This window comes from Pinus tabuliformis, chromosome 6, assembly GCF_031772625.1.
Source record: "Pinus tabuliformis cultivar Carrire ecotype Pingquan chromosome 6, CPIR1, whole genome shotgun sequence".
Lineage (NCBI taxonomy): Eukaryota > Viridiplantae > Streptophyta > Pinopsida > Pinales > Pinaceae > Pinus > Pinus tabuliformis.
Genome location: NC_142292.1, coordinates 851,502,748 through 851,528,693, shown reverse-complemented (window position 1 = coordinate 851,528,693; position 25,946 = coordinate 851,502,748).

Sequence of the window (25,946 nt, the reverse complement as noted above, 5' to 3'; positions counted from 1 at the left end):
ATGCTCAAACTTCAAGCAACCAAGCTATTCTTCTAAGTAATCATTCCAACACTAATCCTCTTTGGTTAGACGAAGACCTTCCTCTGGCTAGCCGGTACAAAAGGAGCTCTAAAGACCTCAGGGAGAATTTGTTTGGGTCGGAGCTAGTCAAGCTTTGTAGTGCTCAGGATCTCATAATTTGCAACAGTCTAAAGAAGTGGCCCAATTCTAGCCAGATGACTTGCATCCATGGGCTTGGTAGTAGCGTGGTAGACTATGTTATCTCCGATCTCCCTCTATACAACGAAATAACAAATTTTGACATCTTAAACAACCACGAGCCTGACTCTGATCATAGGCCTTTACTTATAACTCTTAATTTTGTCATGCATAGAGATCCCTTAGAAGATAATCCTTATAGCCAAAAGAAGTTAATCTTTGATAGAAATAAAAAAGATCCCTTTCTAAATGAATTAAAAACTAATTTGCTTCCTTTATTTAGTATAGACAACATAGAAGATCTCTATCATAATTTTACTACAACCCTCTCATATTCTATTAACAAGTTCTCAATTGAAGTTTCAAGTAATAAAAGAAATAGCAAAACCAACCCATGGTATGACAAAGATTGTAAAAGTGCGAGGAGAGAAATTAAGGAAGTTGTTGATGAATCACTTAAAATTGGCAAGATAAAAATATACAAAGCCCTGACTAAAAGGAAAAAAAGGCAGTATATTCGTAAAAGACAAGAGAATCTCTTACACCTCTCTAAGGTAGCTCCTAAGAAATTCTGGAGGCAGATTCTAACTAGGAAAACTAAAGATAATAATATAATCGCTTTACATGATTGGAATTCCTATCTTAAAAAGCTTTATGAATCTCCAAATGTCATGGATAACTTTGAAACCCTGTTCACAACGAAAGAAGTTTTCTCATTAGAATACATTGATTTTGGGGTTAATCGCTTGGCTAATGGGAAAGCTAAGGACATTGAAGGTTACCAGGTGGAAATATTAAAAATTGGAGGTCCTATCCTCATCCCCCACATTCACAAGCTTTTCAATCAAGTAGTCAAGCAAGGGTTCCCTAAACCATGGACTCAAAGCCTCATATCCCTATTTTTAAAAGTGGGGATACAAATAACCCCTCTAATTATTGGACAATTATGATTAGCCCTCTCATAGCTAAGTTATATGGTATTATTTTGGAAAGGAAGTTGAGCATATGGCTTGAAAGTGAAGGTAAGTGGGCTAAAGGCCAAGCGGGTTTTAGAAAGCAACACTCAACAACAGACCACCTCGTTACGCCTAGGATCATTGTGGAGGAATGCCGCAATGATAAATCCAATCTCTTTTGTTGCTTTGTGGACTTTAGAAAGGCTTTCGATACGGTTCTTGGAAACAACCTTTGGAACAGATTAGAAGAGCTAAAGGTTCTTTTTGAGTTGAGAGCTACCGCTGTAAGGTTATACGAGAATGTAATTTCCAAGTTAAAGAGAAATGAGGGGTGGTCGAAAGATATTAAGTGTAATATCGGAGTTAAACAAGGGTGCCCCCTCTCCCCTAACCTATTTGGAATTTACATCGACAAACTAGAAGGTTATTTAGAGGAAGCAAGATGTGCTAGCACGATCTTAGCTGGGATAGTCATCATCCTTCTTCTCTACGCTGACAATATTGTTGAGCTTTGAGAATGAAAAATCCCATCTGCTTGATGTCTTTGTTGAGAATGGTTTTAGTAGGCACTTGGGTCAGAGGGCTTTTCGTAAAGCTTCTAAGAACTCTCTGACTAAAAGGGAACCGAAGGAACGAATTCCAGGTGTCCATCTTCCATATGTTCAAGGGACCACCGATAGAATTGGAAGGATTCTCAGGAAGCATAGTATCCCTGTGACCTTTAGGCCCCTGAACACCATTCGTAGGTCCCTAAGATCTGTGAAGGATCCTATCGACCCTAAGGATATGAAAGGTGTTTATTTGATCCCATGTTCCTGTGGGATCCCCTATATTGGGGAGACTGGTCGCTCCATTAATCAAAGGATTAGCGAACACGCAGCGGACCTTAAACATAGGCGAGCTAAGTCTTCTGCTTTAGCTGAACATGCTGAAAAAACCAATCATCATGTCTGTATTGAGGAGGCTAGTGTTATTGCTAAGATTTCGCATTTCCATCATCGTAAATTTAGGGAAGCGCTTGAGATTGAAAAAAGGCCATGCAATCTCAATAGAGAAGATGGCTGGAAAATCAGTAGGTGTTGGGTCCCAGCACTCTTTTCCTAGTTGGTTTTCTGCCCTCCTCTTTAGGTTTTTTTTTTTTTTTTACTATTTTATTTTTGTATTTTATTTCTATTGAATTCTTTTTGGTTAATTTTACTTATTTATTATTAACTAATTTATATTTATTTAATATTTATTAATTAATTAATTAATTAATTAATTTATTATTATTATTATTATTATTTATTTATTTTATTTTTATTTTATTTTATTTATTTATTTTATTTTTATTTTTCTAGACTTTTTATCTATTTTCTAACTAACCTAACCTCCTTTTGATCTTCTATATAACTATCTTTCCATTTAATTTTTAATTTTTAATAATATTTTTAAATAAGATTAATTTATAGGCTTTTGATTTAGAATTTAAGGTCCTTTATTTATTATTATTTTATTTTTATTGTTATTTTTATTTTATTTATTATTGTTTAACTGATTTATTTACTTTTATTTTTATTTTTATTTTATTTTATTTATTTATTTATATATAGTTTAATTTATTTTTTATTTTATTTTATTTTATTTTTATTTAATTAATTAATTAATTAATTAATTTATTTATTTTTAACCAACCTAATCTCCTTTTGATTTTATTTATTTTTTCCAGTTATTTATTGATTAATTTATAATTTTTAATATTTTTAATAAGATTAATTTATATATTATTTAGGCTTTTAAGGTCCTTTATTCAACTAAATTTCCTTCTTTATTTTAATTAGCTTATAATTTTTAATATATTATATATTTTTTTGGTCCTTAATCTTACTAATTAAACTATTATAATAATTTTTATTATTATTTTATTTTTATTGTTAATTTTATTTTATTTATTATTGTTTAACTGATTTATTTACTTTTATTTTATTTTTAATTTTTAATTTAATTTAATTTAATTATTTATATTTTAATTTAATTTATTTAATTTAATTAATTTATTTATTTTCTCTAACTAACCTAACCTCCTTTTGATTTTATTTATTTTTTCCAGTTATTTATTAATTAATTTATAATTTTTAATAAGATTAATTTATATACTACTTAGGCTTTTAAGATCCTTTATTCAACTAAATTTCCTTCTATATTTTAATTAGCTTATAATTTTTATTAATATTTTTGAACTTTTTTCCCCTCATTAATATATTATATATATATAGTCCTTAATCTTACTAATTAAACTATTATAATAATTTTTGATCCCGGTCCTAGAGTCAAACTAGCCGTTGGTCTAGTTAGCCGTTGGAGGCTCCGCTCAAACTATTTAACATGCTAAGCTGGATCTGTTTCTTCATCTTGTCCTGACGATGAACCACACTTGTTGGTTCGAAACGCGTCGACAAATGGTTTTCCATGTGATTTTCGCCGAAGAATCTCTCTCTTACTTGATATGGATCACAGAAGCCTAAACTCTATTAATATTGTTCTTCTCGCAGGTGCCCGTCTAATCTTGATAAGCAACTTATACTTCTTAAGGATTTTTGCTCTACCATGGGTATGATTGTTAACAATGACAAAACAAAAGTTATGATTATCAAATCCAAGAAGGACACTTATGCTAATTTTATGTATGATAATAGTAACTTGGAGGAAGTGTCCTCCTACAAGTACCTAGGAATTGATAGTCATCACAAGCTCAACTGGAACTATAACATTGAGAAAAGGATTAATGGGGGACGAAAAGCTTATTTTGGTCTTGAAAATAATTGTAAAACGACAAACCTTGTAATGTGGGATAGAAAGAAGTTCCTCTTTGAAACTTTAGTCACTTCGGTTATCTTATATGGATGTGAGGTTTGGGGTTGTAGCATCTCTAGAGAATCCTGGAGAAAGATTGAGAAAATCCAAAAGCGTTTTATAACGTATAACCTCAAAATTAAAAGCAACACACCATATCCTATTCTCCTTATAGAAGTGGGTCTTTCCCCTATTGAGAGCCTAGCTATGACTAGGCTTCTGTTGTACAATCACAAACTCAATAACATAGGAGACCATAGACTTCCTAAGCTAGCTTTAAATTCCAGCCAAAACCACCTAAGGCTCAAACGAGGTTGGTATAAAGACACCAGGGCCTAGTTAAACCATTGGGAGATCGACGAGAATGTTGCATTGCAAAACATTAATAACATTAAAAATATTGTTACTTCTAAGTTCAAAGAAAAAATGTGGTGTGAGAAAGATTTAGCAGTTAAAAGAAAATTAAGATATTATAAGGAGGTCATCAACCCCACCCTAGAAGATCAAAAGTATCTCTCTGTTTTAACTAGCTCAAAGAAGAAAATTAATATAGCCAAGATTAGATCGAACTCTCATGAGCTCCATAGTGAAACAAGTCGTTGGGCAGTTCCTAAAACACCATGGATGGAAAGGTTCTACCATCTATGTGAGAATACAAATATTGATGATGAAAATCACTTTCTCTTAGAGTGCCACGCATACAACCACATTAGATCTCAGTTTCAAAATCTTTGTTGCAATACTGACCGTCCTAGCCTTTTACATTGTCAAAATTACAGTGAGCTCGAGAGGCTTCTCTCCAAGCTTTTTGAGCATAGGAATAAAATCTTAAATCAAACTAAATAATTTGTTTCTTTAGTTCCGATAGAGCAAAGTGTGGTCTCAGTGGATGTTAACCACCACCACCACCATCATCATCATCTGAAACAAAATATTTGGTTAAATCTCAAAATGGGTTAATTCTCCTCATAAAATTTCCATTCATTTAACAAAGCATTACCATGTAAAATATAACAAATAAAGTATTGTAGTTCATAAATAATCTCAACTTTTATTATAATAGATAAATTGTAGTTTACATGTTGATACAACTAACATAGCTGAGATGGAAAAGTTGGCCTCAATACTCTACTCCAATGCTACACTGACCCTCCAAAACTCAACTGAAATGCAACTGCTAATCTCTCATGTGAATTCTGGATGAATTCACCAAGAGGAGAGACAAGTACTCGATCACTGTCAGTGAATCCCCTGAGGGTTTCCATCTTGGGGCCACTCCTGAAGCTGAGAACTATCGGTTCTCTAAACCCCTTCACAAGAAAGGAGCTCAACTCCAAGATGTTCCAAATGATCTCTTCCCCCTCCTTTTAAAGGCCCAATATATAGATCTCCAATATTCTAGAAGTATTTTATTTTATTATTATTCTAGAAGCTCCTCCTTGACTTTGTCTTGAGTGAATTTTTAATTTATTTAAGTCACATTTGGCCTTTCCCCCTTAATTAATATTTTCCCTTTTTAACTAAATGACTAATTAAAGTCATTTTTAAGCTGGGAAAATTGTAAATCACCCACCATACTCTCTCCAACCACTAGAAGTCACTTCTTAACATCCCATCTTGTAGATCTTCTTGTTCTAGTTCCAACAAGCTATTACAATAAGGTGTTCCATCAAATATTCCTCTCTGAATGTTGTCTTAAGCATAATTATTTAAGTTATGCCCAATAATAACTCCATTTTAGGGAATTATAAAAAAACTATAGAACCATAAAGAAGTTGTGTGGAACTATTCATGATGATGAATATGCCAAGAAAATGCCGTTGGATCCCATAAAACTCTTCAAAACCCCTCTGAGACTCCCGATGACATAATCCTGCTCATGTGACGTGGCCATCACGTACCATGAAAATCCATCTTAGCTATACTATAGAGGAAAATAAAAACGGGCACATTATTGCAGCGTTCAACTGCTATCATTATTTTGTTGTAGTCTCCAGTAGCATCCCATTGTGTTGCAGCGTCCAACTACGATCATTATTTTGTTGTAGTCTCCAGTGGCATCCTGTTGTGTTGTAGCGTCCAACTGCAACCAACTATGGTTTTGATGCAAGATATTATTAAAAGCTTGTCCTCAACTTTATCTCCTCACATATATAATGTCCTCATATGTTGGGTACCATTCGCCACTGAGAGTGAGTATTTTGATGCAGCCAAATCCTCAGGGATTTAGGTTGATCCTTCCTCACCTCTCTTATTAAGAACATTGTTCACAATCAAAATTCACAATAGAAATTCAAGTTTTTGAAGGTCTATAAAGTAATGTAGGATTTCAAGTTTCCTAAGATCTGTATTGTAGTATTGAGAATAAGCAAGAGAATTATCTCAGGTCACTTGAGATTTGAACTCTCATAAAACTCAAGTGTAACATTAAGAATATGCAACAAGTTTTAGCTAGAGGGAACTTGATTTTAAATGTTTCTAACTAATAGGGATAAATTGTTGGAAGTAATGCTTCTATGTCATGTGTGTCAGTGTATTTTAGGTTGTAGTGATAGATTTGGCCAGGACGTGTCTCTATAGAAGATCTGTGAATTCGCAGATATTTTGCAAGATAAGGACCTTGCATGTAGAGTATTGAGCAGTCCTGTCGAGCGTTTGTTGAGCTGAAGGACGTTGTGACAGTCGTGGAAGTGACCACTGTTCAGGATATTTCTGCGCCATTCGTCGAAGCAGGAGATTTCGCTCGCAGTGATTCGCTGGAATCTCAGTGCGCAATTTCAACATGTTGTGATGGACGGTGACAGTCGTGGTTGACTACACATTCGGATATGATAGAATCAAGGTTGCTGCACTCCAACTATTCGACGGTAGCCATGTCTCTAACTTTCGATGCTTTTGTCTATAATACTCCATTTTACGGGCGTGTGGTTCCAGCAGTCAGCTATGTCATGCCGATTAATTTCCCCAAAGCACAAGAGGGCCGACGGAAAAAGGAAGTAACAGAGTCGATCCATAAAGCATTTATCTATGACCCTTCTGCAGGGCCGAGTTTGGAATGAGCGATGACAAACTGGAAAAAGAATTGTTTGAAGATCTGATCAAGTTGGAAGAATTGATGATTTCGGTGCCATGTAGCAGATCTGTCATTGAACGGGCTCATGGAAACAAAATAATGGCTACCTGAGATTTATTTGACTCGGAATTATCCGAGTGGCCATTTATATATCAATTCCAGTGCGTCAGTTGCTACACTATGCCAATGACAATGGGCCTGTTTTTCCAGGGAGATATGTGGAGGTGATGATCATGGTGTTTAGATGTTGATTTGCTTCTATATTTTATTCTTTACTAATATATTTGTTTGAGTTTGATATTTAGTGGTCTGCATAGTTGTTATTATTTTATTTATAAAATTATTTGGTATGCGAAAATAAAAGGATGAAGAATCATAAAAAATGTCAATTATTCAAAAGAACAATGTGACCTATCTTGTGCTCCATGAGCATTAGTCACAGGGAGTTTTTAATAAGGTTAAGTTGGTGTGATCCGTTTCTATGAGCGTTAGTACATGTTATTTTATAAGGTCAAGTTGTAGAATTGTTTGCTGAAGACATTCTGTATCTAGAATGCTATTCTAGGTAACTGATGAAGGCTACGGAGAGCTGTGGATTCAATACATGGTGGCAATTCCATAGGATGCTTCAGTACTGACACTGACCCATTGCGCTCTGGGAGGTTGAGAAGCGTCAATTTTGCAGAGCATGTCAACGATGGTCTGAAGCGGTTATGTCTTAACTGGATCAAGTGGGAAGCTCGAAAGTGTGGTGAAGAAAATAGCAGAAACCGTGAGATTTCAGAGTGGATATGAGTGTTAGTGATGATGATATCAAACAAATCTGACAAAGATTTATTTATTGTTGTAATGTGTTGTTTTTATATTTTCTACATGTAAGCATTAAGGGAGGGTGTTGGAACTAATGCTTCCATGTCTCGTGCGTCATGTGTATCACAGGTTGTAGTGAGTATTTCGAGGTATTATTCTAGATGCGATTGTTTCCGATGTGTATGAGTTGTTGTTGTGTCATGTCGCAATCACAGATCCACTTTCTTAGGATCTAAATCTGTGGAAGTCAGTGATTTGTTGTGTGCACAGTAACTTTCTCATCTTTCTCATATTTTTAACAAAATCAACCCACAATTGACAAACTTGCAATACAAAATACAAGAATGTAACAACAACACAATAAGAAGAAGTATGCCTTGAGAGGAGTCAATGAACTAAAACCATCCAAAACATACAAGAATAAGAAAGTGCTAGAGATTAATTGCAAATTAGTTCACAATAGATTACTAGCATTAGCGTGGAATGAAAAGCAAAGATTCAATCAAACACATGAGTGATAAGCTACAAATTAGTTCGTCAATGTATAATCCACGTGAAAGTACACATGCATACTTGATTGGAGTATCAATTAGCCATTACAACAAAAAGAGGAATGCATAGGAATTTGTGTCAAAAATAAAGAGCTTCTCATTAATAATGTGACAAATTCAAGTACATGCGCCGCAAACCATCAAAATCCAATAATAAAATGAAGACTACTCATATCATCTCCAAGATAGAATCCTAATCTCAACACAACTCAACCTACAATTTCGAAGAGCAAGAACTCTGAGTACCTAAAATCCTAACGCTCAAAACTCTGAGTACTAACAACTATGTCTATACTAATTAGAATCAAGTGTTAAAAGCCCCTATCCTACCCTTGAACTCTGAGTACTAACAACTATGTCTATACTAATTAGAATAAAGTGTTAAAAGCCCCCATCCCACCCTTGCTTTGGAGGCATGGGGATATATTTATACAAATGGGAGGTGACTTTTCGCCTTCCTCTTCAAATCATAGTTACCAAGTTCGGCCGTATTAGGCCTAAAAATTCGAAAATTCGCTTGTACGGTTCGATTCGTGGAAAAATACGGTAAACTTAATACGATACAGACATGTTTGGTTTATGGTAAGTTTTATATTAAAAAAAACAGAAAGGCAATGTTTCTATATTAAAAAGATTATTGAAATTTTATGTTAAAATATTGCAGCTACAGAATGGTAAGTTTTATTAAAAAATAGGAATGAAAATGAATAGTTGCTATTCCAGACGAATTGTGGATTTAAGACTCACTCTGCTTTATTGGTAACTGTGATTGTGATGGTTGCACCCTCGGGCTTTCTCGTGTCTATCCACACATCTAGCCATGTCTAGCATGGTTCGTAAAGCAGCACTTGGTTGTAACCTTGGTAAAGCATGGGTAAAATTTTATATTTAAAAATTATCGTTAAAAATGTTAAGTTTTTAATTAAAAAATAAAAATAATTTTTTTTTGTTTTTATTTTAAAAAGATTATAGAAATTTTATATTAAAAAAATTATAGTTCAATTATGGTAAGTTTCTTATTAAAAAATATAAGTGTTTTTTTAAATATCCTAGAGAAGAATGAGATTTATATTTTAAAAAAATATAAAGATTTAAAACTGATATTTTCAGTTTTTTTAACTTTTTAGATGATAGCAATTATCATAGCATTAGATCCACGGCAAAAAAGAGGATCAGTCTATTAGAAGGGTATTTTTTTTTTTGGTCTATATAAAGGATAATCTTTATGCACACTTATTGTCAAATAAATTTGATATGATAGGAATAGTGATTAAAAAATAAATTCAGTGGTGTGTGGAGACCACTTCAAATTTACTAACATAAATTCAGTAGTATGTGGAGATCACTTCAAATTTACTTTTAATATCCTGTGTCTTATTCTTTACCTTGAAATTCAGATTTGCAATTTTGTTATTTATGTTATAAGATTTTACTTACGTTTTTCACTTTGCAATTTTAATAAATTTGATAATTTTGTCTTTCATTATTTTTGGATCTTTATAAGAGAAAATAACAAAGAGTATCTTTATAAGAGAAAGATATAATGATTTTTTTTTTTTTAAATTTTTGAATATAAGAGAGAATTAATGATTTTATTTATTTTATTTAATTTTGAATATAATGATTATTTAGTTAAATTTTTTTTTTTTTAAAGAAAAAAAAACAATATGTTAATCATAAATGTACACTTTTTTTTCAGTATTGAATATTAAATAGACGAATTTTTTTCTTATCGAATCAAATCCGAACTCGAATTCAAATTCGAATTTGATAACTATGCTTCAAATCCCCATGACCTATTCGAATACTAAGACCTTTTGGTATTTTTATTGACTTTTAGCATTTTGTCTTCTCATGAAAACATAATATTTACAATATGAAAAAGGAACATAATGGATTTTGACATCACAACTTGTAATATTATATAACTCGTACAACTGTCCTGACAACTTCAACCCTGGAGCAATATAGCCACAAGAGCCTGCAATAGCAAACTTAGATTCTGATTGTAGTTTATGAATAATCTTGGCTAGTCCAAAGTCTCCTACGTGAGCTTCGAACATCTCATCAACAAGAATGTTGTTGGATTTTACGTCACGGTGGATGATACTGTGTATATAATAAGGATAGACCTTTAGCTGCCCCTAGAGATATTTTATAGCGTGTCTTCCAATTCAACATATAAGAGTTTCCGTGAAGCAGTTCAGCTAAGCTTTCATTTGACATATATTCATATAGAAGAAAATTTGATTCATGATGACAACAAAAACCATGGAACTTTACAATATTGCAATTCTTGATATCTTTAAGAGCCAATATCTTTGTATTGAAGCCACAAATCATAGTGGATCCTACATGATGAGAAGGCACCTTTTAACAACAATAATATCCCCAGAAGGCACTATTGCTTTGTATACTATACCATCAACTCCTTTTTCTCTCTCTTTTTTTTTTTACCTCAAAGCCTCTCCAACATCTTTTCTTCATCCATTCTAAAAATTTGTGAAGGTAATTTTCCACCCCTGCAGATATGTAAAGGATCTTCATAAGGAGCTATAATTACATCTACGTTTGCAATGACATGTGGGAAAGTTTGGTAGGATTCCTATCCATTGACCTGCAACTCAATACAACATTTGTCCATCTCGTTCATAATGGGAATAGGCCTCATCCTCTCTACAAGAGTTTGATGAAAACAATATCAGTCCGGACACAAACTTTTTCAATATACCCTATCACAACCAATGCACCATCTATGATTCACAGGGCTGCTGTAACTTCAAGAGTTTGATGAAAACAATATCAGTCCGGATACAAACTTTTTCAATATACCCTATCACAACCAATGCACCATCTATGATTTACAGGGCTGCTGTAACTTCTTAAGAGATGTCAACTTGCCCTGAAGAATCAATCTGGTTTGTGCAATATTCATGTTCATCTTTTCTCCCTAGTATAATGAAATTCTAGTTGACTTGATGGTGATACCACGTTCAACTTCATATCCCTGAGTATTAGTCATTATGACCTCTCCAAATTTTCTGCCTGTCAAAGTAAAACTCGTTCTAGGAATGACTAATGTTCTTGGAATATTTCCTTGGTATGACTTCATTATGTACGAAACCATTTCATTAGAACTTTGTTCACCAAGTTCTCTAGACGAGCCATATGCCTCTTTTCTATAGGTATCTTTAGAGGTGAAGATGGAACCTCATTTCTTTCTTTCAATTGCCTTTGATGTTTATTTTTACCAGTAGCAATGAAACGAGCATTATTCACTCCAATATCACTCATTTTTTCATAATCAAATACAGTAAGAAAGTAAGCACCTCTAAGCACCTCCTTTATAACATATAATAGGAGCACGATGAGTGATTGGCGAAGCAAGAGTATCCCATACAACCAAATCAACACCACTTGAATTGAAATTTGTAGCAGTAAGTATGAATCCACTTGCACCAAAAAAGGAAACATCCAATGTATGCTGATGAAAACCAATAGAAGCTTATGTGGCTGAATATTGCTTCTCCTTCCTATTACGTCCAAAACGCTCAAATTGCATTTCCGACGTCGATGCAAGTGCATAGGGAATATTCGCAATTGATAGAACACTGTAAGTTACAATTGCTGTCCTTTTTCAACTCCCAAATATAAACATGCGTGTTACTCGAACCACAAGAAATAATGGCCTTGATGGATGACTAGTCAGTGTTCTGATGCTTGCATTCTCCACTGTGGCAGGAGGATCTACAAATCCTTACATTTTTCCAAATCAGCCTAGCTCAAGCCCATTTCTCCAGTGCCGACATAGCCAAGAACACCAAAAGATACAACTGGAATCAAGTCATTCCTGGATTTTACTGACGCCTAAGAACACCAAAAGATACAACTGGAATTAAGTCATTCCTGGATTTTACTGACGCCTATTCCACAGTAGCTCTTCTTGATCGCCAAAACAAAGTAATGCAAAGTAGCGCTAAGTGACCATTCCAGAAATATGTTCTTTGCACAATATAGAAAGAAATGTTTATGCTCCCTTTAATCGTTACAAAGAAGGTGAATCATGAATGATGAGGCAAATCACAATGCGGTAGTCTAAAAATTATATTATATTAAAATTAATTTAAAAAAAATTATTATATTAAAATTTAAAACTTAAAAAAAATTAAAAGCAATAACCAAAAAAAAAGAGTATATTACAACTTAAAACTTAATATTTATTAATATTATTTAGTACTATTTAGTATTTTTTGAGAAATTTACTAGTATTTCATCCCTCAATGCTTTCTATGTTTACTTTTAGTTTAGTATTCTATGATTATTTTAAATTTCAACATAATGTCATTGTCATTGTCATATGATGAATTTATTTTTCATTGCTTTCGATTGTGCGTTGCATAATTTCAATTGCCAAATGATAAATTTATTAATTTAATTTAGATGTATCTTGCATCATGCCAAAGGATGAATTTAGATGGAATATCGCATAATGTCAAATGATGGATTCAATTTAATAATATACTTTTAGATTTTCAATGCAAAAATGTCAAATAATCGTTGATAATTCATAAATAATAAGAGTCTAAGATGTAATGATGATCATATTTAGTCTTTAGATGTACATTTCATAATTATTAAGATTTTTTATTTAGTTATTGACATATTTATGGGATTTTATTTTTATATATTAAATTTTTAATAATTTTTAATTTAATAATTTTTATGACTTTGATGTCCCCCATTTCCCTCAAAATTATCTAAATTTTGGGGTTGTTTATATACGTCCCCCTTGTGTGTATCCTTGCTCCCGCGTTTCTCCATCTTGGAAACTCGGTGGAACTTTGGTTTTTGATGATGGCATGGATAACATGAAAGAGGCTTTATTGTGTTTAGAATTTAAGATTGTTGCTTCGCTATTATCGAGTATCCATAGCCTCACCGGAGTCACTCAAGAAATCACAAGCATTTCTTTGCTACCAACAAACATCCATAGCCCCATCGGAGTTGCTTGCATCACCTCTTTGCAAAATAAGTCTTTCTCATGCCTTTACCATTTTTAATTGGTTTTTTTCTTTTATCATGCACTTGGCATTATTTATTAGGGTGTTCTTTGCACTAGGGTTGATCAGAATAGAAAGTGGCATCAACCCATGGTATTCATCTACCCATGTTATTCATCCACTCATGGAATTTACCCATGGTATTATAAGTGGCATCCACCCATAGTATTCATTCACCCATGGTATTTTCCCATGGTATTGTGACATCCACCCATAGTATTCATTCATCCATGGAATTTACTTGTGGTATTGTAACCGAAAAAGGTTATAAGTAACAAGTCGCATTTTGTAAAAGGACAGTTTGTCCACCACAATGTAGCTCTTACAGTTATTATTCGTTTTAATAAAAAGTTTCTTTGTGGTTTTGTTATTGTGTGTTCTCTTATTTTCTTTCTGGCATTGCAATTTTTTATATCTTAGGGCCTCGCCCCCAAGATCCATTTCATTTTTTTTAGATCTTGGGGGTCTCCCCCAAAATCCGGATCAGTGGTATCAGAGCAGATTATGATTCTATGGGAATGAGGGTTTAATGTATATTTCAGTTTCAAATTTTGCAACAATATTCAACAAACTTCAGGCATGTCCTATGTCATCCACAGAACGTTTTTTTGGGCCAAGCGGGAAGAATTTTTTTTCCTTTTTTTTTTTTGCAGGAATGTTTTTGGACGATGAGTTTGCAGATCAAATCTAAAACTTTTGGTGCAAAATTTACAAAAAAAAAATAACAGATCTGAATTCCTTGCGAAAAATATCCAAATTAAAAGAAAATTGGCCGAATCGAAGTCCAGATAAGGGAGATATTGCTGATTTAAAATCAGCTATGTTGCAGAAGTTATTTTACGACAACTGGTAGATGATGACTCCTCTATCATTTGTTGTAGTTTTTATGTAGATTTCAGAAAAATGATTGCAGATTGGAGCTCCTCTTAAAAAATCATCCAATTTAAAAAAAAATGGGTTGAATTGGAGTTCAAATGTGGAAGATATCGTTGATTTAAAATCAGTTATTTTTTCAGAACTTTTGTGATGACAAAACAACTGTAGCATGAATCTGAGATTCCAGAGTGTCAAGATAAGGATTTCCAACACATGGGAAGATGCATAATGGTCATTTTGTTTCCAAAAACAGGTTATAATAAAGATTCTGAGTTATATATTGATCGAATTATGTCCATTTTAACTCTGGAGTAGCATTCGGAGCGGGTTCCCTTTGGAGACGTGCCCTCCCACTCTACTTTAGTAGGCACCTGCTTCACATTCATCAGTTTCAGCATAGTAGCATCTGGCTTGGGTTCTTTGGAGACGTGCCCTCCCACCCTAGGCTATGTAGGCATCTGCTACTTCATCAACAATCAACATCACGGTTATGGGTCAACTGCACAAAATCCTTGTCATCGAAGTCCATTTGCTAAGCCGCACACTGTTAGTATGACAGTTGTTCACAAACATTACAGGCTATCTCTATCATCGGATCTTCGTTTGTTATGGTTATGGGTCATCCACAAACCCACACTTCATTGAAGTCCATTTGCTAGGTCGTACACTGTTAGTATCACAGTTGGTCACAATCATTACATGGTATCTCTATCCTCGGATCTTCATTCATCATGGTTATGGGTCATCCACAAACCCACACTTCATCGAAGTCCATTTTCTAGGCTACACACTGTGAGTATCAGAGTTGGTCACAAGCATTACAGGTATCTCTATCCTCGGATCTTCGTTCATCATGGTTACGGGTTAACCACATAAAACTCTTCTCTTTAGTGGCTCTTCATATTCAACAAAGGCTTTGCAGGAGGGAACTTCATACAATGGGGACCATTGCTTCTTAAGGAGGGAGGAATGATCCGAATAGAAAGTGGCATCAACCCATGGTATTCATTCACCCATGTTATTTATCTATCCATGGAATTTAACCATGGTATTGTAAGTGGCATCCACCCACGGTATTGTAAGCGGAATCCACCTATAATATTCATTAACCCATAGTATTTTCCCATGGTATTGTGACATTCACCCATGGAATTTACCTGTGGTATTGTAACCGAAAAAGGCTATAAGTAACAAGTCACATTTTGTAAAATGACAGTTTGTCCGCCACAACATAGCTCTTACAGTTATTATCCGTTTTAATAAAAAATTTCTTTGTGGTTTTGTTATTGTGTGTTCTCTCATTTTCTTTCTGGCATTGCAATTTTTCAGATCTTGGGGGCCTCCCCCACAAGATCCATTTCATTTTTTTTAGATCTTGGGGGCCTCCCCCAAGATCTAGATCAAGGGTGGATGATGGATCCCAACTTATTTTAAGGGAAAGAGAGGTTGTTTCTTGTTTTATAGAGACTAGAAGATTTCATGACTTGATTTTTCCCTCATGCTATGTCTCCACATCACATATCCAACTGGAAAGTGGGTAGTAAAAGAAGAAAATCAAATATTCAGGACCAAACTAAAATTAAAATTCAGGTTATAGATGTATGTCCTATGAACTGATTATTAGAGTTCCCCATAAGTATCTACTCATATTTTCCTCATTAAAATATTAGACTCATGGAAAACATATTGAGGACGTAGCCCAATGCCACGACCTGCAAATGATTATCTCATGGAACAACCATCATAGCCACACACAACCACTTATGGGATTTCAACATTAAGGCAAGATGGGTAAGGAAATCTTTTCTAGGGTTTTATTTATGCACAAGTTTGAAAATGACAATGGAGAGAACAAGGCTTGAATGGAAAGGTAAATGTCAATGCAAAGAAATAGAAAGAACAGTGCAAGAAAACTAAACTAAATGCAATATAAAAAGTCAATTCAATGAAACTAACTGAAGAATAAAAGAGAAATACAACATAACTAACAAAATGCGGATGAAAATTCAATTCCCACTAGCATAACCATTTGAGGATGCGCCTCGTCAGCAAGGCTACCTAGGATCAAACCTCACAGGGGGTGGTTGTGCCCTGTGCTAGGGGGAGGACACATGCTAAAAAATACAGTCAACTAAGGGCTGGTGTGGCTCAGGTCGAGTGCGATCCCCAGGTGACTTTGATGGCTTATATGCCCCTGGGTCATGACTCCTTAAGCCACAGGTCAAGCCTAGAGGATCACAGAAAACTTGACAAAAAAAACAAGATGCGAATGAAAACAAACACAAGAAATAAAATCAGCTACCATTCATAACTATTCTAATAAGAAAATAAACTAAAACTAAACCTAAACCCTAATCTAATTGAAAAGGAGATCAAAGTCATGTGAATTCAAACTTCCATTGTAGCCACTAGAGTTGCTCTTGACTTGCAAAGACATAGATATCAACGATTAACACCAATACAAAATAATGTGCAAATGTAAAGATATTTACCTGTGTAACTTGCACAAAAGAGAGAAGGTCATTCCTGGTGGAAAAATAATTTGTTAGAAAGGATTTCTCTAACCAAGCCACAATTCTATCTTGATATATAGAATGATAAACTTTAGGACTTTGGAAACCTCTCAAAGAAGAGCATTCATTCGCATTTTCCTTCATATTGAGCAAAGGAGAAATAAGAAGCCACTCAATTGTAGAAGAGTTTAACATAAAAGGCTCTTCAAGCCAATCAACAATTCTATCATGATAAACAAAATGATAAGCTTGAAAACCCAAAAAACTTTTAGAGATGAGCATTCATTCAATGCAATTGAGATCTGCAAAGAATCTTGTGAGAAAACCCTATTATCATCTGGTTCAAGGATCTTATCAAGATCGTGAGGGCCTAACATAACCATTAGCAAAGGATGAAGTGTCTCACTCTCCGGACAAGTCTCTAAACCTTCAAATGCTAGAGAATCAAATCTTAGTGGCTTGGTGAGATAAAAAGATGCATATATACAACCATCACTAGACGTATCGACAAGGTCATTGTTAACAAGATGACAATTGTCAAAGCCATGGGTTTGATTAGATGCTTGGATATCATCAAATTGATCATTCAATTGGAAATATTCTTCCTCGATTAGGAACGGGGATGAATCAACCAATGGGATTTCATGAATGGTTTGGGTTGTAGACTCTTCCTCTCCACATGTTGAGGATTGGAAATCAAAAGAGAGATGGGCAATATTTATATTCTTTTCTTCTTCCAAATGTGAGAAATCACCATCTTGTACCTGATTACAATCTAACTTAACAAAATGAATATCTAAAGGATTTAAATCGATTGCTAGTGTTGTAGACTCATCAAATAGGTCATGATACAATGAGTAGTGGGAAAAGGCTAAAATAAGATGAAAAGGCTCTATTGGAGGAACATCAATTAAATATGATTCAAAACTCATATCTTCTTAAGTAATGAACAAATCAACATCCATGCTATGGTATATGAAACTATTTGAACATTTAATGTTATCCAAGATATGGTCTTGGTCATAAAAAGGAGGTAAAGATAAAAGCATATCATGAGGAGATGGAAGATTACACGAATCGACTTAAAATTCATCAACATGATAATTGAGAGATGGCTTACTGATTTCAATTCCAGCTTGCCCCACTTTTGAGGAGTTTATAACAGCGTGTGAGATAAAAAACTTTGCTCCTCTTCACTTAAAATTTCCTCATTACTTGACAAATTCTTCCTCTGAGGATTGAGAATTTCCTTGACACACATCTAAAAAAGAAACAAAACTCGACATAATGAAAGGAGGAATAAAGTTTAGTTGATTTGTAACATGTGTATCATTAGAATAGTTTGATGATTGATTGTCACTATTCAGCTCATATTTAAATTGTTCCTCAGAAAGGGAAACCAATCATGGAAACTCTCTGATCAAATGATTCCAACCTATATATCTCTTTGGAAAAATATAACAAATATTGCAAAAGATATTGAAAAAATCTTTTAATGATTCATCAGGCTTCATTCTAATCTTACTAATCTCTTTAAATAATTTTTTAGGACTATACTCTTCAAAAGCAGATAGAAACTCATCAATGAATTGTTCAAGTGAATGGATAGATGTAGTTGGCAAGTTTTTACACCATGATTTGATGCGAGCTTCAAAAGTAAGAGTGAAAAGTCTGCATATGGCACTTTCATGACTACACAATTAGAGATGCAACTTTAAAGAAATTGGAAGACATGTTCAGATGCATAGATTTCACCCTCGCCATCAAACTTATTCTTTGACACGAGATTGATTATTTTGATGGGGATTTCAATATTTTCTCTTTCAAAAAAGAAACATGGAATAAGGATTCGGGAAGGAACCATTTCAAGTAAAAATTTAAGACATAAGCTCCATAGGGCCAACTTTTCATCGACCCTCTTTCTAGCACCAAATCTATTGACCAAGAAAAATGCACCGCCAATAGTAAGGAGGTATCTCTGGTGTGAAGTCCAGTTATACTTCACATCATTTTGGATAGGATCCCCATCCGGTATGTAGGTCTGGCTGCCACAATGTTGTTTTTCCTTTTGGATTTCAAGTGAAGAGTTATTATGTAAGGGCAAGTATGAAATACCCATAGAATGAGGACAAAATTAGTACACAATTGACAAATTGGAAAAACATAATACAAGAATGTAACAACATCACAATAAGAAGAAGTATGTCTCGGGAGGATTCAGTGAGCTAAAACCATCTGAAACGTAAAGGAATAATAAAGTGATATAGATTAATTGTAAATTAGTTCACAATAGATTACTAGCACTAGTGTGGAATGAAAAGCAAAGATTCAAACAAACATGTGTGTGATAAGCTATGAATTAGTTCATCAACATATAACCCTCATGAAAGTACACATGTGTACATGATTGGAGTATCATTTGGCCATTACAACCAATAGAGGAATGTGTTGAATTTTGTAGCTATGGTCAGTCTTCATAACTAATATTTTAACCATTGGTATATTTATAATGTTAAATGTAAAGCATGTTCTTCATCTTAATGTCAAAAGAAAATTAAGGCATGTTCTTCATGTCCTTTTGAAAAGAGAAAATTTGAATTTTTGAAATTGATTTTTTGGCTCCAAAGAAGCTAAGTCAGTTTTCCTCCTAGCCAAGTCAACCCCAATGCAAAGGCACCCATTCAGATAACTAGTCTACTATATATATAAGGCATTTGACCTCCCTCCAAGTGCACAATTTAGATCTTATGTTCAAGACATTTTGAGGTAGAGACAAAATCAAGTCTAAGGAAAGAGAACAAATGAATATGAGGCAGTCAAATCTAAGTCAAAGTGTTGAATGAATTATTCTAGGACATACTAAACTGATCTAAGGAATACTGAGCTATCTGAAGGTATGCCGAATTATATTTGGAACATACTAAAGTGATGTTGAGGTACATTGAACTAAGGTAGACCAAAATTTTTATCTATATGATAAACCAAATTATCTAAGGCATATTAGAGGTGCAGGACCAAATTTCTTGGATACAGGAGTAGGCCGAATTTCTTCCCTAGTGGACCTAATCAAATCAGGTTTAGTGGGAAAGATTATGAATTGACTAGGGGGAATTGGACCAGGTTTGACCAAGCATTCTTAATTACTAGATGATCTAGGTGTGTCTCTTATTGAACTAATGAATTTCTCTATGGAAAAGGTTGCTGGGTTTTCCGAAGGTAAATGCTTGTGTCCTTATTTTGGTTGTCTCTTCATGATCTTAATTTCTTGTTGTTGAAGATCATCTCTGTAATTACTTTATGATGAATTTGAATGAAATATAGATTAAACTAAGAAATAATATTAATTAATTATTAGTTTAAAATATCAATGAGAAATCAACATGGTATTAAATCATGGGTGAAAGATCAGCCTAAAAAAGAAGCCTAGCTCTGCCCTCTGTCAATGATTTGAGCTAAAGAATCCTCAGTCAAATTTTGATTGTAAAAGGACTGACTATTTTAGGAAAGGCCAAGATCTACCCCTTTTATTTAATCCCTAGATAACTCTGCATCCAAATTTGAAGTTTTGGCACCCACAGGGTGTAGCTCAATTGGAAATCACATTGTTATGAAGTAATATGTAAAGCATGAGATTCAAAGTTTAAATCCCCATGGGTTAGATAAAAAAAAAATCGAAGTTCTATCTATGGAGACTGAAAATATTTAGTTCAAATTGTAGGAGGCTGAAAGGCCACATAAAAAAACTTAGGAGGACTGAAAGCCTCAGAAGGTTGAAAGGCCTCAATAGTAATCTTGGGCCAAGGATCTAGATTATGCTAAAAAAGTGACTGAACCCCAGGACTTGTTTATAGAAGTTGACTTTGAAGGAGATAATTGAAGTCACCTGTAATGGGCATTGGATAAATTTTGTTGTTAATGATGTATCATTGTCCATTAGAGTAATTTCTAAGATGAAAAGTATCCATCGTGTTATGGTTTGAGATCAAAAGATCAAAACCTCAATTGTTTTGAAGAGGATCTCAAGAGATAGAAAGCTCGATCTATGTTTTTTTTCAAAGAAGTCCAAAATGCTTCAAAAGTCCAAATAGAAGCTATGAATGACCATTGCAAAAGAGATATTTCTTCTTATATTTAGACCCATTAATACTCTCTTAGTCTATATAAGCTAAGGTTATTTTGTCTAGGCCAAAAAGACTTTAGAGAGAAGATATAAAGACCAAAGAATATTAGAAGGGAGCAAAGGTGTTCTTCAAGAAATCTATTGAAGTTTGATTACATTGCAAGGTACTTATTATTTCTCTCAAATTTTTGTGATCAAAGTTGTTTTGAGGTTGGAATTAAAAGTGTGTCTCCATCAACCTCAAATACAAGCAAGGAGATTATGCCATAAGTAAAGAATTTTGTGGAGGACACTATTCATAAGGAAAGGGTTGATGCTTTAGTATATATGGCAAGGTTGAAGTACTTTTCTAGAAATGACATCATCGCATTAGCCTCTGTAAAAGGGACCAACAACACTATAAGAAGATTATTTGATGACTGAAATATAAATAAGATCATAAGTTTATGGCAAAGGTTTGATCCATTGCCTTACAACTGTTATCCTTGGAAAAAGATAGTTATAATGGCTATGAATAGTGAAGGAATTCATGTAGTATGAAAGTCATCTTGTAATGGCACCATCTCAGTTTGAATTATGGCCCCATTCAATATAGTGATAGTTAAGAGAATATGTGAATTATATACATGTTTGAAGTATGGCATAACAAACATGTGATTTAAGTTGATGTATTATATGTTCAGAAGTAGGATGTTGTCTTGAAGTTACAAGCTTGATGTCAGTCAAGGCTCTAAAAGATGTTGAATCATCTTTCAAGAATCATGACATACCATATCTTGCTAATTGGAGGTAGAGAAGTTTTTGCAAAGCTCTCTAAATGATCATGTGTACAATACTCAAGGTCTTTACTTAGCTATCTTACAAACAAGCTAATGTCATATATTAGAAAAAGAGGCCATGAATAGTATACGAATCCATGAAGTACATGTTGCTGGTATTGACCTCCTATTGAGGAGGCTTTGGCAATTTTTAGTACTCATTTTGTAAGTATACATGAAGTCTTGCAGAAATAAAAAACACATATGCTCAGTCCTAGAGTCTATTCCTTACACCCCAAAGTAGTCAAAACTTGAAAAAGGATCTCTGTCATATAACACACCTTGTTGAATTAAGTCTTTTTTTTACGTGAAAAAGTTAAAGTTTGAGGAAAAATGAGTGATCTATAGAAATTGGCGTGTCCTCATGTTGATAAGCTCACAATTTGGAAAAGTCAAAACTAATGTTTAGCTAGAAATGTTGTGGATCTGTAATAAATCATCACATTTTATGATCCCTGATCTTGTCTAGAATATTCTTGATTACTTCTAAAGCATGGGGATTGTATGGATTTTGGAATATGAAAAATTTTGTTGAACTTGCAAGATGTAAACATGTCCTCCCACATTTACCCGTTTTTACAAGCTCGCAAGGGTAAACATGAGATGAGTGTCACCATGATATGACCCGATCTCCAAGTTCTAGTTATGGAAGTGGGATCTACGATCTGACCACAAACTGACATCCCTCAGAGACCACAAACCACTCAGGAGGCTGCAAACCACCCCAGGTGGTCAATCCTTGAGTTGGAACTTTGTTTCACTAGGGAAACTCCCAAAATGCATGCATACCACAACATCAGTGTGGTTATGAGGTCCCAACCACACACTTAGGCTTGCCTCCATGCGTTTATGACCTAAATTCCTGAGTTCATTGCCAACGGTTCCGATATCTGAGCCACTTTTTTAGGCTAGCCTCCAGACCACTACCCATAATTTCATGTAATTTTCTAGAATTCAATCAAAGGTAAAGACAATGTTAATCAATGAAAACTCAAGCAGTAACTTGACCTAGACGTGCCTAATCCATGATAGAAATTTCGTCATAACATATGGTAAACATGTAAGCTACATGTCATGAATGCATATATGATCATAAACTTATGAATTTTATCTAAGAAACACCAAGAAGGCTGCAAGCCCTCTCTAACTAGCTGCAATAACACCGGTTAGCTCATGTATTCATTAACCATTCAAATACTTATCAAAACATGTCAAGAGCTATAAATAGAATACAACATATAACCAACATAGAAACCATGGCAAATCAGCCATAAAATCACCAACATAATCACTATAAATGCTCATAGGTCACTATACGAAAATATCTCATATTAACATATGAAAATGCCAACCAAGTTAGGGATTTCCACCTACGAACCGACGATAGATTGCACTTATAGTAGCCTTGGTTAAAAAATCCATGTAAATATAAAAATATAAGACCACAGTCATGGGACACATATTCCAAGCTAAATGGTGGGAGAAAACATCCTAGTGGGGTGTCACTTCGGTTTATTATGGCTAAGGAAATTGGAAAAGGCAATGGCAAAGACTTTGGAAAGGCATGAGGCATTTATTAGCATTTTATTTATGAAAATAAAGGAAATTAAGAGAAAAGGAAGGTGAAAGATCACAGGTTTCATGTAAGGAGGAAATTGAAGGAAAATAATGGAAAATGAAGAAAATAGAGGCCTCATTAATAAAAAGGCTTTTGAGGATCATTTAGTAATATTTTTACTCATGCTTGGTCAGTGTGAGATTTTTGTTAGTTCAATTTTGGAGCTCTCATTCTATTCTCTCTTTCATACTTTTGGAGACTTAAAGTTTTCTAGGAGCACTTTTGGAGAGTGTGGCATACTTGGATGTTGGGAGCAAGAAGGCAATGGAAGAGCAGGAAAGCGTAAGAGGACATCAGGATCAAAAACTACAGTGGGTTGTACTTGCAGGTACTAGGTTGCATGTATGTTTTACTCATTAGTTTTGGCATGCATGGCATATGCACGTGGTTTCTTGGTTATGATATGTCATTGACATGGAGGATTGTTTGGATTGTCAGTGGATTTGCTCAGGCTTGCCATTTCCTAGATAGCCATGGTGTTGTGGGTTCATTTTTTTTTTTTTTGTTGGTTCTCATGTTTCCTTTAGCTTGGGTTGATTTACTAGTTCCTAGAAGCCTTGGTTGGATAAATTCTCTAGAAGCCCTGTAACTGCTTGGGTTGAGTTACTAGTCCTGGAAGCCTTGGTTGGAAAAACACTTTGGAAACCCTTGGTGGGTTTAGTTACTAGTCCTGGAAGCCCTGGTTGGACAAACGCTTTGGAAGCTTGACGACAACTATAGATTGAGTTACTAGTCCTAGAAGCCTTGACTAGAACAAATGCTTTGGAGCCATAGAAGGCTTGGGTAGAGACCAATCTGGTGATGGTTTTTGATTTTTGACCATGAGGTGGAATCACTATTTGATGGGTTGAGGTGGTTTGGCCTCTGGAAGCCCTGCTTTAGTTTTGATGGATTGTTCCATGAGATCCCACATTCATACTTGGAATATGGCATGGGAGTGACTGGATGAAGAGAGATTTGGATCAACCATGTCTGTGGTCGGGTGATTCATGGAAGTCCCAAACCTGGTTGGACTTTGCATCACTAATATGAGGTTATTTCTCCTTGTTAATTCATGAGCATTACACTGGTTTATATGTGGATTATATGGTTGTTTTTTCCTTGGTATTGTTGTTGTTGTTATGTTGGTTATGAACATGTATTATGACAGTGGCTATGTATGGATCTCACAATGTTTTTACTTGTAAATGAATGAACAATGTATCGATGGCCTAATAGATGAAATTGTAACTAATGTGTTGAGGCATCAATGCTTCTTAGCGATTCTCAGATAAGTATGAGACCCCTATGCTCAGTTATGTTGTTAAGACCTGTAGCTTTCATGTTTGTGACATGTTTGACAAAATGCTTGTCATGGCTAGTAGGGGTCTATTCTAGTCCGTGTTTATGTTTTTGTAAATGTATATTTGTTATGCTTGTGAAATTTCATTTCTGAAGGTGTCATTGAGTTATGGGCAGTGACCTAGGCTTTGGGCCTGAAAAAGTGACACAAATCTTAGAGTAACAGGCATAACACTGGGAAAAAAAGTCCCTGGAATCTCCCTTTCCCTTGCTATGCGAGATTTTGGAGCCTCCTAGACGCACCCTTGTCCATATCAATGGAGCATCTATGGGTTTAATGAACTAAAACTTCAGTTGGTCTCAGGGGTTGGTTACCTGAGTGGTTGGGATGGCTCCTGGGAGTTATGTTGCTAATGTGGAAGGTATGTGTGATGTGTTATGTCGGTTCCACTTCCTTAACTGGAACATAGGGAGTCAAATCATATCATAGTAACTTCTCGTCACATGTTTACCCCGGTTGGTCGGTTACTTGGTTAGATGTGGGAGGAGGGTGTTACAAAGTGGTATTAGAGTGGGTTGCACTCTCTTTGGGTCATATCTAATACTACAAGGTGGTATCATAGCAGGTTTCTCTCTCTTTGGGTCATATATGATACCACAGAGGGGTATCAAAGCAAGTTCCGTTCTCTTTGGGGAATGCCTGGTTTTTGTTCTCTTTGGGTGTTATATGATACTACAAAGTGGTATCAGAGCATGGTTCGGCCCTTGGAATGGATGGGCGCAATGTGTTTTTCATGCATGCATGTGGGTTGTATATGTGCTTGTTGTGTATGCATGGTGGTGGTCATTGTTTCCGTTGTGTCGCCATGTGGAAGTTGATGATGTTGTTGTTGGGATGCGTTAGTCATGAATGCATATCGGTTGTATATGTATTTGTTATGCATGTTAATGCCTATATGTTGTTATGCATGCATTATCATGATTATGGTTATGCATGTATGGTAGGTCAGACATGCATCATGAGGTCATTGTATGCAATTAGGTCATCATGATGATATTGTTATATTGTGATGCTAATGTGTTGGCTGAGATAGAGCAGGAGATGCAAATCATTAAAGTGAATTTGCAACAATGGACTTTGGGGTAAGAGCATATCATCATACATGTTTGTATGGTGGGCATGCATGTATGTTGGTTAGTGTTTGTTACAAGTATTAGGATTACTGATATGCTTGCCATT